Source organism: Lissotriton vulgaris, chromosome 4_1, assembly GCF_964263255.1.
Source record: "Lissotriton vulgaris chromosome 4_1, aLisVul1.2, whole genome shotgun sequence".
Lineage (NCBI taxonomy): Eukaryota > Metazoa > Chordata > Amphibia > Caudata > Salamandridae > Lissotriton > Lissotriton vulgaris.
In genome coordinates, this window is record NC_141691.1 from 465,936,403 (window position 1) to 465,950,570 (window position 14,168).

The following is a 14,168-nucleotide window of genomic DNA, read 5'->3' on the forward strand; positions in this document are numbered from 1 at the left end:
CTCTCACTCCCGCGGCAACCAACGCCAGGCCTCATAATTCTGGCAGGTACTCGCATTGAACTGGTGACAGTGCTCTGGGCTGAGGACAACCACTCTAGCGACCGCCACGGTCCGTGGTTCTCTCTCAGCCTGGCCACCGGTGTCGGGTGGGATCAGGTCAATACAGGTCACAGTGGGATCAATTTAATTAATAATTACCGCCGCTGTGCGAGCGACTCTTCCAACATGTTGCCAGCAGGAGGTACTTTTATGACTCTGCTGCTGGTAGTAAGATCGGGTCCAGTAGCGGATTATAACTGCCCTGGTGCCATAATTGCTCCTAACTGCAGTGAAAATTTCATAACATGCCGCTCATTTGCTCAGTAGTCGTTTTTTTTCTCAAAAACACAGTGGCTGGGAATGAAAGTAGCCATTGGGCAGCTCTTTACGTCAGTCAGTGAATGTAATGGGCCTCGGGACATACCTTCTGCAGTGCACACACTCATGTGGACTCTGCCGTTGAGAGCTCAAATGCCTTCTGAGAGTCAGCCTGTGCCTTTACAACTTTGTTCCTGTATGCCTTTTGTGCACCAGGCTGCAGCTCAACCCCCTTTCCCTCAGCAGCACAACACAGAGCACTTTGACGCTGGCGTAGAAGCACCTGAGAAAGAGGCATGTTTTGTCTTTGTGTTCAGAGTCTGCAGAACCACAGCAAGACTTCAAAGTAAATGGGACACTTACTTTCTTTACATTTCAATTGAGCAGGACACTTTTAAAGAAATGCACTGTAAAAACAGAGGCCTTTCCTTCTTTTCATGTATGCGTGCAAACCTGCTTGTCCTTTCTGCTCAATTGAAAGGATTCAGACACGTTGCTGCGCTTGCTGTGGATTTGCTACAAGCAAGCGTGAAACTCTCGTTCCTTCCTTCCCCTCTTGGTTACTTTTCAACAAGAGTGGCAGCTGGGCATTGAGTCTGATTCTCGAGGTGGGTGCATGTGACGTCATCTGATTAGCACGGCCTCAAGTTAGAATAGAGCCAGTAGCTGTCATTTACAGGCTGCTTTTCTTTAGGTACAAGGCCATTAGATTAAGCCCACAGAGTCACTGCGCTGCTATTTTCTCCAGTATCGTCCATCGAGCCTCCTGACCGGCACAAATCAGGCAGCGAGCTGGTCATGTGGAAGGGGTGCTAATATGTGTCTATGCATTTTAGTGCAAGGATTACTGTTTTAATTTTTTGAACTTTAAATTGGACAAATTGCTTGGGGGTCCACTGTTCTAAGTTGTAGGATCTGCTCCAAATTCTCTCTGGATTCCTACAGATTTGTTTTTGTTTCCTAAACTCTTCCGAGAACCATGGTGCAGAGGGGGCTGTCCTATTTCTAGATAAGGTTTTATATAGTACCAATGCCTTTATGGCGTTTCCTAACCAATCTGAGTATTGATTCATGGCTATGTTTGGGTCTGCTGAGATAATAGGGCAGGTGCTATCCAGTAGTTCTCTAAAGTCTGCATTATTTAGGTCGTTCCAAGCTTTGAAGGGAGCGCGACAGGGATTGTCCGGTCTGTCTAATGGGGCATCATTGATTGAAATGGCACGAAGAATGGCATGATGGTCAGACAAGGGGAGCGGATGGATGTCTTGTAAATGGATCCCCTTAAAATTGGAAAAAATGCCGTCCAGAGTATGACCGGCCTCGTGTGTAGATGAGGTAACCAATTGGGGAAGTCATAGAGTTGCCATGTCAGACAGTAGTGCTTGTGTTTCAATGTTGTCTTGTTTATCTAGATGGAAATTAAAGTCACCTAAGACCGTAAAGGAGTCCTCTATTGCTAGAGATTCAAGCATTAAGTTCAGATTAGAGAGAAATTCTGCGCAAGCTCCTGGCGGTCTATACAAGAGAATTCCTTTAAAAATTTTTGAGGGTGTCAACATGATGGCAAAGAGAATAGCTTCACAAGTTGGTGCGAGTATAGGAGACAGCGTCACCATAAAGTGTTGCGGGCAAATATTGCCAAACCACCACCCTTCTTTCTTTGTCTATCCTGTCGATAGACCTTATATCCAGGGGGAACTGCAACCACTAGATCTGGATCTGAGGCACTATCCATCCATGTCTCTGTGACAAATAATATGTCTAATTTCCTATCCATAATGAGGTCCGATATATCCTGTCTATGTTTACACAACGATCGGGCATTGATAAATGCTATGGGTATATTTATAAATGTTTTGGCACTCTTTTTACTGGTAATGACAGTGTTCGTGAGGAAAGGTGGCGAGGATTTACAATGAGGACAACTGATGATAGTCATTAAAGGAATAGACTCTGGATCATGCTTTGAGCAATTACTGACTGGACGTGGTCGATATTGCATAGGCTCGGCTTTGGAATAGGGGATGCGGGCCGGCGGTCGACCAGGGGTCGTGGCCCTGGGCCCGCTGCACCCGCCCCTGCGCAAACGGGACATCATGGTCCTTATATCCAGTCGTGAGGAGGGCGGGAGGCGGCCAACAGCTGGACCGCAACCCTTTCCTCCGCTCAATATGGTGGCTGCAACCCTTTCTCCCAGAGTGTCAACACCTAATTGTGTGCGCCGGGGATCGTGTTCGAATGAAAGGATCAAGAAGGTGCAGGATTTTAAAAAAACACAAACAGTAATTCGAGGCGCAAAATAAAAATAAATCGCAGTTTAAAAACGATGCGATGGCAGGCTAAGCCCCCGGCTTCCGCCTCAGGGGAGAGACACAAATTGAGTCTTGAGTCAAATATATCTTGTTGATACTGTAGTTTAAAACTGAGGCAGAAATTTAGAGCACCTTTTAAGTTCTCTAACTCTGCTCCCAAATGATCACTCGTTTGATGAGCCACCCACTGCCACACCACAATTACATGCAGCATTAAAGAACAAACACATAGACACACACAGATACACACACACCATCCATCCCTAACAGCCTTTTGACAATTCCACAATCATTGTTTCTCTCGCACTCATACATTACATACAATACATTTCTCTCCAAACTTCGGAATATTGCAACACAATGCTGTAACAACATATCATTATTTAAATACAAACTGCACAAATTTAACATTAGAGCTGCATTTAAAACATCATCAAGTTGACATCTCTACATTCAAGTAGCCTTCAAGTGGCTGTTGTCACATTTTACACATCCAAAGGGACAATTGGAATTGAAAGTGAACAATCATAAGAATAGTTTCTCTAAACACGTGGTTTGGAATACATCGGTCTGATGATTTCGTGATCTCAAATGTGTGTACTGTACCCCACCCACACAAAGCTAATTTCCCTCCATAGTACTTGAATATACATTTCCAATAAACAGTTATTGATATGCTTTGGATGAACGTAGAACTGTCCCCAACGAAATTACTTTTTTTTAGTTCTTGGCTTTTAACTTTTGAGGATAAACTGCTCAGGGTTGACAGACCAGGCATGTATCACCGGACAAACTATTAAGTTTACTGGCATGGTTCAAAGCCTGTCTTCAGGGACCACTAAATGTTAAGCGCAAATATTGATACCTAGATTACTTATTTTATTCTCTTTCAATAAAAACCGAAACCTTTTCTGCTATTAAGACTTGGGAACATTTGGAATTGACAGGATCATTAATTAAATTTGCATTCCATTCCAGTATATCAGAGATGGCACTGAATCCGAAAAAAAATTAGGAAAGCGGAAAGTTGCAGACAAATAACTCATAAATGGCATTAATGAGCACTGGGAGATGGAGTGGAAAAGCCTTAAATGTGTCCCATTAATTAGCAGGATAATTAAGAGCACAGCTCTAGCATAGCATTTTATGACAAAATTAGATAAGATCCCGTCTTACTGCAAGCAGGTGTTGTAATGAGCCAAAGCAAGATCGTTTTACGAGGCACTTCAAGACTCAGGGAGACTGCAAATGCGTGTTATTCTGCCTTCAGCAACTCGAAACTAAGGTCATTTATGGAAATACAAGGATACATTTAATGGGACCACGAGAACGGTGTCCAGTGTCATTGCTTAATAAGCATAAATCAACAGGATGCTAGTGACTTGGCTACATACTGCATCACTGTAGACTTAGTTTATTTTCAGAAAGATTGAGCTAATAACAATTCAAAAACTAGTCATTAGGTGTTTGTAATCACCTGCTACAGACGTGGCATACACTAGTACAAACCACTAACATTAAGAAAAAAATGTAGAGCTCATTTTTTTTATATGTTCATCAGACTGGACGTTCGCATCCATTTTGGACCAGACAACTATGCCTTTAAAGCACTTATGGAGGGTTTCTGCTTGACCTTCAAAGCCTTCTCATTGTGCCATTAGATTCAAAGAAAATACAACAGAATAGATGCAGATAAGTGTAGTTGAATGTTATTGGTTACATCATCGTTGCTTGGAAACCCAAAGGTGACAACGTCTGATATATACGCTTCCGTAAAATCAATAGTCTTACTGTTGCATGATTAACAGCGACCCTCGTGGTAGTATAGCCTCAGTGGGCAATTACTTTCTTAGGCTTAGGGAAAGCAACGATGATTTAACCAATAACATACAAGTTTGTCCGCTACATCCAATCAGAAGGATGGATTCATCCACTAGGGCGCATTTTGTTTGTTTATAATTTTGAACAATATATTGATAACAATGTGCTCAACGATATTTATTTTCAATTGTGTATCACTATCCGCGCAGGATATGGTAATTGTGTGTATTATTCACAATGAATCATGGGACTAAAATTTATGTCATAACTATGTGGTAATATCTGAAATATATGCCTCTTTAACCTTGTTATATCTTTTGGTTAGAAAACGCGTCGCGGAGATTTGTTCATCTGCCAAATAAATCTTCGAACTGAAGCGATGGGTGTCTTGTTTTCTTCGTAATTTTGAAGATTTTTGGAACGAATATATATATATATATATATTCACTGAAAAAACCATAGGTTATAGACCATATATAGTTAGGAATTAGCATTTACAAAACCTTAATTTACTCGCACAAAACCATAGAAATTCGAATATATAGTTAATTGCAATAACTATATATCGCGCACCCGCAATCCACTGCTGATGATGTCACATATTACATCATTCATGACATGGTCAGTGACATCACTGATGACATCACTGATGACATCATCCAGTGACTGTATGTTTCTGTAAAGTTAAAATATGTCTTACATATTGAAGAATGAGTGGATGTATAAGTGTTTGGATGAAGGATTTAGTAGGTGCATGACTGACTGTATGAGAGAATGATTAAATGTGTCTCACTGAGTGCATGGGTTAGTGACTAAACTGTCTTAATTTGTGCATCATTATTTCTGTAGTTCTGTAAACTGCTGCATGTGTTGATCAGTAGCTATATGAGTAACTATATGGGTTATTGATTGGTTGCCCAAATATTTGTATGGGAGAGTGAGTGTGTGTGTGGGGGTGGCTGGGAGGTATGTGACTCGGTGGATAGATGTGTGAGCAGTTGATTTAGTAGATGTATGGGTTCAAAAGTGCATGTATAAACAGCTGTATGGGCGGATGACTGTCTGCATGAGTGTATTGGTGAGTGATTGGATTTCTCAGTGCTACATGTCAAAGTAAGTACATATGTAAAACAAAGTACATGTAAGAGTTGACATATATAAATAACTGTGCATAAGAGCCAGTGAATGTGTGAGTGGCTGTATGGATCATTGTGAACTTGTATCAGTGAATGTATAAGAGAGTAAATATGTGTTAGTATATGTTTGATTAAGTAAGGTGTGTATAACTGTATAGTTGAGGAAATGGAGGTGTGATTGATTCTTTGCATGACTGACTAGGTGTGTGAGTAACTCCATGGATGAGTGACAGTCTGTGAGTGTCTGTTTACACTGATTGTATCTAAGGTTATATTAGAGTCTGAAGAGGTTCATCGTATTATCACATGAATGATATCATCAGTGATGTGATCAGTAATGTCAAATGAGATGTTATCAGTGATGTCATCAGTGATGTCATTTGAGATGTCATCAGTGATGTCATCAGTGATGTCATTTGAGATGTCATCAGTGATGTCATTTGAGATGTCATCAGTGATGTCATTTGAGATGTCATCAGTGATGTCATCAGTGATGTCACTGACCATGTCATGAATGATGTAATATGTGACATCATCAGCAGTGGATTGCGGGTGCGCGATATATAGTTATTGCAACTAACTATATATTCGAATTTCTATGGTTTTGTGCGAGTAAATTAAGGTTTTGTAAATGCTAATTCCTAACTATATATGGTCTATAACCTATGGTTTTTTCAGTGAATTTTCTAGGTTTTGTAAATGCTAATTCCTAACTATATATGGTCTATAACCTATGGCTTTTTCAGTGAATTTCAATGGTTTTTTAATAGCAAATATCAAAAGCTGTCAAATGTCAAGTACGTGATAGGTAAAAACATTTTCGTGTTTATGCACGCTGATGTGCTTTGAACGCTGCCCCCCCCCTCCCCCCCGCTTTTCTCTTAGGAGTACTCTCTCTTTGCAGATAGTGAAGGGTAGTTAACGCAGGCCTTTGCCCCCGTTGTAATCCGTCGTGCCTGCTTCTCTCTCCATTTGATTGATTGTTATCCAAGCATTTACTGTTTTAGAATTGGTTCTCTTTGATTCATTCTCTATTTACAAACAAGCACAGAGTCCAATACTCTATTTAGTCTTTGCGAATAGTGAAAAATCGCTTAAAAAAAACAAAAGGAATCGAGCAAAATCAGTAGGCCACTAATGGGATCTCTTTTTGACCTCGCTAAAATAGAAACATTAAGAACAACCCCTCATGAGAAATACGAAACTAGTGAGATGAACTGAGCTCCACACGATGATGGCTGCAAGACAGCTCGGCTCCACCACCCACCCCACCCAAAATAACGACAAACCCTATGCAAATATTATAAATATATACAACACACCAGCAAAGTAACAGGGTAAAACATTTTATTAAATAACTATTTACATAACTATTTTATACTTTTAGTTGCCCGATCCGGCTAGCTCAATCGATCGAGCATGAGACTCATGCACTATGATCTCCTTGGCCTCAGTCAAGCATCAATAGTAAGATTTTCATACATGAGTGTACGTTCATGGTTTTGGAGCCTGAGTTGCTTCGATGTCACTGCCTTGCACAAATGGCATAAGTCCTGGATGTTGGGTGCCATAGTTCAGAGTCCTGAGCAGCGCTTGTAACACTGTCTAAAGCTTATTTGCACCTGCTGCAGCTTCACTATTCTCAAAGTAAGTGGGGGCCGTTTGTGGACCTGACTGCATTTGAAAACAATGTGATACGGTACCTCCCTAAACCGCTTGACGGAGGCCCCAGAGGGGCGGTGTGATGGCGCAGGCTCGGAGAAGGCGCTTGGCTCCGACTCCCTCCCCAAGTGTTGTTGCCCTAGTGTGGCCTGAGATCGCACCCAACAAAGGCGGCCGGCTCCCGGGGTCAAGCGGAACTTTTTGCCTTTTGGTGACTCTTCCATTCTGAACATTTTCCCACAATCTGTTTGACCTGAAACTATTACACAAATAAAACATTTGTGAGTTTTAAATTTCCGGAGAAGTATAATTCACCAATAGCTTTCTCTGTAGATGTTATTCCATTAACAATCCCAGTTCCATCACCCGCCCAGGATATCACTACAAACAGAGAAGAATAGGAATATTCTGTCTCCCTTTGCAGATAGTGAAGGATAGGTAATGCGGACTTTTGTCCCCCGTTGTAATCCGTCATGCCTGTTTTTCTCCCCACTGATTGATTGATTGGCTGGACATTTATTGTTCAAGGAATAGTTCTCTCGAGGTATTCTCTGTTTGCAAATAACGTGGAATAGAAATATTCTGTCTAGTCTTTGCAAGTAGTGAAGGGTGGGTAATGCGGACCTTTGTCCCCCGTTGTAATCTGTCATGCCCATCTACTCCCCACTGATTGAGAAACTAGTTCCACCCGGACCATTTATTAGAGGTACATCATCTGGCTCAACCGGAGAGTACCCCTAATAAAGAAGACATATGTAAAAAAAGAAGTAATCACTGTATCCTGTTAAACAGAAACTTTAGCATGAAACACACTTGAAAAGAAAGGGAAAGAAATCGAACAAAATCAGTAGGCCACTGATGAGATTTTGACTTCGCTAGAAATAAGAAACATGAAAGTAGTGAAAGAAGCCAAGCTTGACGTTACGGCAGCCACGAGGTAGCTAGGCTCCGCCACCCCCCCACTGCTCCAAGCATGTCTGTCCCACCGCCCGCCACACCCATTAAGGGTAACATGAAATAGATACAAATCAGCAGATACCTACCCCCATTCCGGAAACTCCCGAAGTGCAACAGGGCCACGGTTACGCCCATCCGGAAGATGAGGCCTCGACACGTGCAGGGCGGGGCCCCGCTAACCGCCATCAGCCGCGGCGTGGATGGCCCGGAATGTACTGGTCTCCCGATTCCCTTCTTCTGCCGCCTTGCAGGCCACGGGGGGGGGGATGTCTTGCCTCTGCCTCCAACCCCCCCCACCCCTTCTTATCACCTGGTCCGGACATCACGGATATCAACACCAGGTGTCGGCGTGGGATGCGCTGGGAGGGAGAGGCGGCGCGAACGAGCCTCTCCCACCCCCCCAGGTGGGGGCCCCTCAGCTACACCCCAACGCTCCACTCACCCAACAAAAGGGTCGTCGCGTAAGGTGGACCAGAAGAGGAGCCGAGGCCGACGGGATCCTTCTTCTTTTTTCAATAATGGCTGCGACAACACTGGGGGGGGATGTCTTGCACATGCCACCAACCCCCCCCCTCTTATCGCCTGGTCCGGACATCACGGATATCAACGCCAGGTGTCGGCGTGGGGTGTGCTGGGAGGGAGAGGCGGCGCGAATGAGCCTCTACCACCCCCCCAGGTGGGGGCCCCTCAGCTGCACCCCCAACGCTCCACTCACCCATCAAAAGGGTTGTCGCGTAAGGTGCACCAGGAGAGGAGCCGAGGCCGACGGGATCTTTGGCTGTGACAACACTGGAGAGGAATGTCTTGCACATGCCACCGACCCCCCCCTCCCCTCGTATCTCCTGGTCTGGCCCCGGCTTGGTATGAGCTCCCCGTTCGGTCCTGAAGCGGCGCCCTGCAGGCCACGGGGTGGGATGTCTTGCCTCTGCCTCCGACCCACCCCCCTCTTATCGCCTGGTCCAGACATCACGGATATCAACGCCAGGTGTTGGCGTGGGGTGCGCTGGGAGGGAGAGGTGGCGTGAACGAGCCTCTCCCACCCCCAGGTGGGGGCCCCTCAGCTGCACCCCCAACGCTCCACTCACCCAAAAAAAGGTCTCATCCACCATTGCGAGGCAATGATGCTCCGCTCACCCAGCGGGGGTCTCGTCCACTGTTCCGGTGCAACGACGCTTCTGAGTTCAACTCTAAAATGAGTCCTGCGTCCAGAAACGTTCTCCTCAACTTTGAAGATTCTATAAGAGCCACGGGGCCCCCGACCCCCGCAGACACCCCCAATGGGAAATGACTGCCATGATCACCCACGGAACGACCACGACGTAGCCGCGGGACATCGGCGCGCTCATGCCGGCACCAGCCTCAGTCTTGAAATGACCAAAATCCTGCAAGACTACCAACTTGATCAGTTCCGGTGGTACACCAGTATGACCCGGTAGGAGAGATTGTTGCCTCCCACCCCTCTTTGACTGATGGTTCATGTCGGCAGTCCCCTCTGCTACCCTTCAACAAAAACTTTTGGACTGCCGAAAGAGGTCCCGGTCCAACCACGAGTTGGTGGAGACATTTTGACATTTTGACCGCTTTCCAGTGCGCGTGCTATATATTTTTAATGTGACACATAATTGTGAAGACTTTGATGTAAAAAAAGGCATCCCTGGAATCTTCCGCTTCAGGCTCGGTCCCACACACCCTTACAGTGAGAATCCCCTCCCCAATCACAATACAGGATCGTTATCAGATAGTAGGAACGCGTGTGGTGTGACGGATCTCATGAGGTCGGGGCCTTGATCCACTGTAACTCCTTTGAACAGGGGTGATTCTTTACAGTTGGGGCCATAAACTACATCCACAGGGCTAGGTGATAGCCTGGGACCGGCCTGGACAATCGGACACAGAGGAAGAGGAGTGTCAGAGGGTGCGGTAGTGAATAGGGTGAAAGGGTGGTGTCGGGCGGGCACAGGGTGTGATTCTCAGGGAAGAGCAGCGCAGATGGGGGGAGGTTTATGGCCCATGCATAAGACAGAGAACGGGGGTGACCAGTGCGTGGGGGAGATGCTTGCGAGGGTGGGAAGCCATGCTGAGGATCGGCGGCGTGTAGAGAGTGGGTCTGGTCAAGGCATCTAAAATGGCTGCCGTGCACGACAAAAGTGTGGCATTGGAAAAAAAGCAAGATGGCGCAGACAATGTTTATCAATACAAATTAATTTATAACAATTATTTTTAACAATATATTTACTCGCAGTGTCAAAATGGCGGTCAACACTTCCTGATTTCCTTCGAATCGAACGTTAACAGAAGTCAAGCGGCAAAAAAAAAAAAACGCTCACGCGCAACCGCCGGAAGACAAGTATCAACATATATGAGCCTCCTCAACCACCTTCAGAAAACATAGGGGGTCAGGATACGTCTCCCATACCCCCTTATACCCAATACTCACATTGCTTTTCATCCATCTTGTAATTTAATTAAATCGAAACACAAAATGACAAAATTCCCGTTTCGCTACCAGTTTGCGACCCGGTTCGCGAACCGAGAAGCGCTTCTACTGCGAAAAATCACATTTTTTTTATTTGCCCCACGGGACCCTTTAATAACCCCAACATCATTCCTAGGGGGTCAAGAGGAGTCTACCTTGCCCCCTTTCATTAAATTCCCTCTTCGTTTTTCTCCTCCTCTTGTCTCTCGATCCTACCGAGAGGCAAGATGGCGGCCGCACCGGACTGTTTAGAATGTTGACAGACACCGGAGAGCCAATCAGCTTCGCTTCGCAAAGCTCCGTTACGCGAAAAGTACCCGATCTGGAGCGCTATCCGGGACGCTGTCACAGATATATCTGTTTTTTTAAACGTTAATTTCTCAAAATCCACTGGAGCACATATATTGAGACCCAGCAAAGGCACATCGGGCTAACAGTCCCTACAATTTTGCCAAGTTTCGTGTAAATCCATTCAGCCGTTCAAGCTAAAAGTGAGGCCAAACGCCCTATGGAAAAATGAATGGGAAAAACGCGTTTTGGGACCCCCCTTTTTTCTCGGCCCCCCCTTGACGAAACCCCACCAAATTTTCAGGGGCTGCTCAGAAACAAAATGTGCCATTTTCCTGAAAATTTCAGCCGATTCCGTCCACAAACCCAAAGTTATTAGACATAGAATTTTCAAAAGTTCCATAGAGAAAAAATCCTAACTATATATACCTACTGGCGACCGCCAGTAGGTAATATATATATATATATATATATATATATATATATATATATATATATTACCTACTGGCGTTCGCCAGTAGGTATATATAGTTAGAATTTTTTCCCTATGGGACTTTTGAAAATTCTATGTCTAATAACTTTGGCGTTTGTGGATGGAATCGGCTGAAATTTTCAGGAAAATGGCACATTTTGTTTCTGAGCAGCTCCTGAAAATTTGGTGGGGTTTCGTCAAGGGGGGGCTGAGAAAAAAGGGGGGTCCCAAAACGCGTTTTTTGCATTGAGTTTTCCATAGGGCGGTTGGACTCACTTTTAGCTCGAACGGCTGAATGGATTTGCACGAAACTTGGCAAAATTGTAGGGACTGTTAGCCCGATGTGCCTTTGCTAGGTCTCAATATATGTGCTCCAGTAGTTTTTGAGAAATTAACGTTCAAACCAAGATATATATCTGTAACAGCGCTCTGGGCAGCGATCCGGTCCGCTTACTTTTCGCTTATCGGAACTTTGCGCGCAGAAAGCTGATTGGCTCTCCGGTGTCTGTCAACATTCTAAACAGTCCGGAGCGGACGCCATCTTGTCTCTCGGTAGGATCGAGAGAGAAGAAGAGGTGGAAAACGAAGGGGGAATTTAATGAAAGGGGGCAAGGTATCCCCCTCTTGACCTCCTAGGAATGTTGTTGGGGTTATTAAAGGGTCCCGTGGGGAAAATAAAAAAAAAATGATTTTTCACGGTAGAAGCGCGGCCGCGAACTGGTAGCGAAACGGGAATTCGCCATTTTGTGCTTCGTAAATTAAATTACTAGTTATAAGTGGGTACGGGAGACGTATCCTAATCCCCTATGTTTCCTGAGGGTGGGTGAGGAGGCTGATATATGTTGATACATCTCTTCCAGCGGCTGTGCGTGAGCTTTTTTTTTTTTTTTGCTGCGTGACAGTCCGGAGCGGCCGCCATCTTGTCTCTCGGTAGGATCGAGAGAGAAGAAAAGGTGAAAAACTAAGGGGGAATTTAATGAAAGGGGGCAAGGTATCCCCCTCTTGACCCCCTAGGAATGTTGTTGGGGTTATTAAAGGGTCCCGTGGGGAAAATAAAAAAAAAATGATTTTTCACGGTAGAAGCGCTTCACGGGCCGCGAACTGGGCCGCAAACTGGTAGCGAAACGGGAATTCGCCATTTTGTGCTTCGTTAATTAAAGTACTAGGTATAAGGGGGTGCGGGAGACATATCCTAATCCCCTATGTTTCCTGAGGGTGGCTGAGGAGGCTGATATATGTTGATATATCTCTTCCAGCGGCTGCGCCATCTTGCCTTTTTTCGAATGCCACAATTTTGTCGTGCACGGCAGCCATTTTAGATGCCAGGCTGGTCCCAGGCTATCACCTACCCCTGCGGATGTAGTTTATGGCCCCAGCTGTAGAGAATTCAGACATGCCAATTCTCCTGATTCAGGCGTGTGAGTACTGATTTCAGTGCTAGTCTCCCGCCTCCCGATTTCTGCAAGCAAAAACCCGGGGGCATATTACTAACAACTAGCGATAATTTTTGTCTATAACTTGTTTAGAGACAAAAATTATCGCCGCACATCGGCGATTTTTATCGCAGATAAACCTTGCTATTATCGCAGAAAAGTCAGCGATATTCATGTATTATCGACCTAATGCTCTTAGCCATGTTATCCACCTCCCATTGGATAACATGGCTAAGAACTGCTCAGGGCAGGTGTTAGCTTTTGGAGATATTCGCGCTTAGTGCGAATATCTCCAAAAGTTGGTAATAGAAGGTAGCGATGTTAGGGACTGTTTCCAGTCGCTAACATCTTGGCACGCCACTTTGCATGTCATTAGTGATAAGTATCACTGACATGCAAAGCCGGGCCCAAGATGGTCGCTATCTCCTTTTAGGTGTCACTAACTGGTGTTAGCGACAGCTTGATAATAGGGAAATAATTTTATCTCCGCTTTCATGGTTTTTAAAGCCAAAAAAGCGGAGATAAACCCCCTTGATAATATGCCCCACGATTCCTTGGGGGTTTCAGCTGATAGGGCTTGGTATTGTGTTACATGGTAATTTTTCCATGAAACGTCAGAGGGTCGATGTAGGGGTTCTAGAAGAGGTGATAAACCATTTAAGCCTCATGAACAAGCGCATGGTCTTTTAAAGATTTCTGAAGTACTCGGGGCGGCGGTGTGTGTGTGCCCTCTTTCAGGAGCGGGCGGGGGGGCACTGCCAGCAACTTGCCAGGTCAGGTAGTGTTCAACACGTGCATCACCCTTTCTCTGCCTGCTATTGCGCTCCATGCTTCGGAAAGGTAAGAAAAAGAACGTGCATTTGAGTTTGAAATGTCCGATCCTGCAGCAGCACACTTCCAAAGCCCACACATGACAATAACCCGATTCAAGGCCCCATTCACCCGTTTTTCAAAAAATAGATAACACTCCAACAAAGTAAGGTTATAAAACTTTATTAACTTTTAACGATAATGAACAGAACAAAAACTAAAAACATTTAAACATTTATTAACACAAAAAGCAACAATGGTTAGAAGCTGTCTTTTGTGCGAATAGTCCCAAGGCAGCACAACGTGCAGAGTTCTGGACGGCACCCAGGTGATGTCGCCTGGGTGCCGCACTGGTTTAGGGATCCTACAATGCTGCTCCGAAAATTGGCGTGGGGCGTCCCGGGTGGGGCGGGGGGAGGCCTCGTCAGTAGCGGTCTGTTGTGC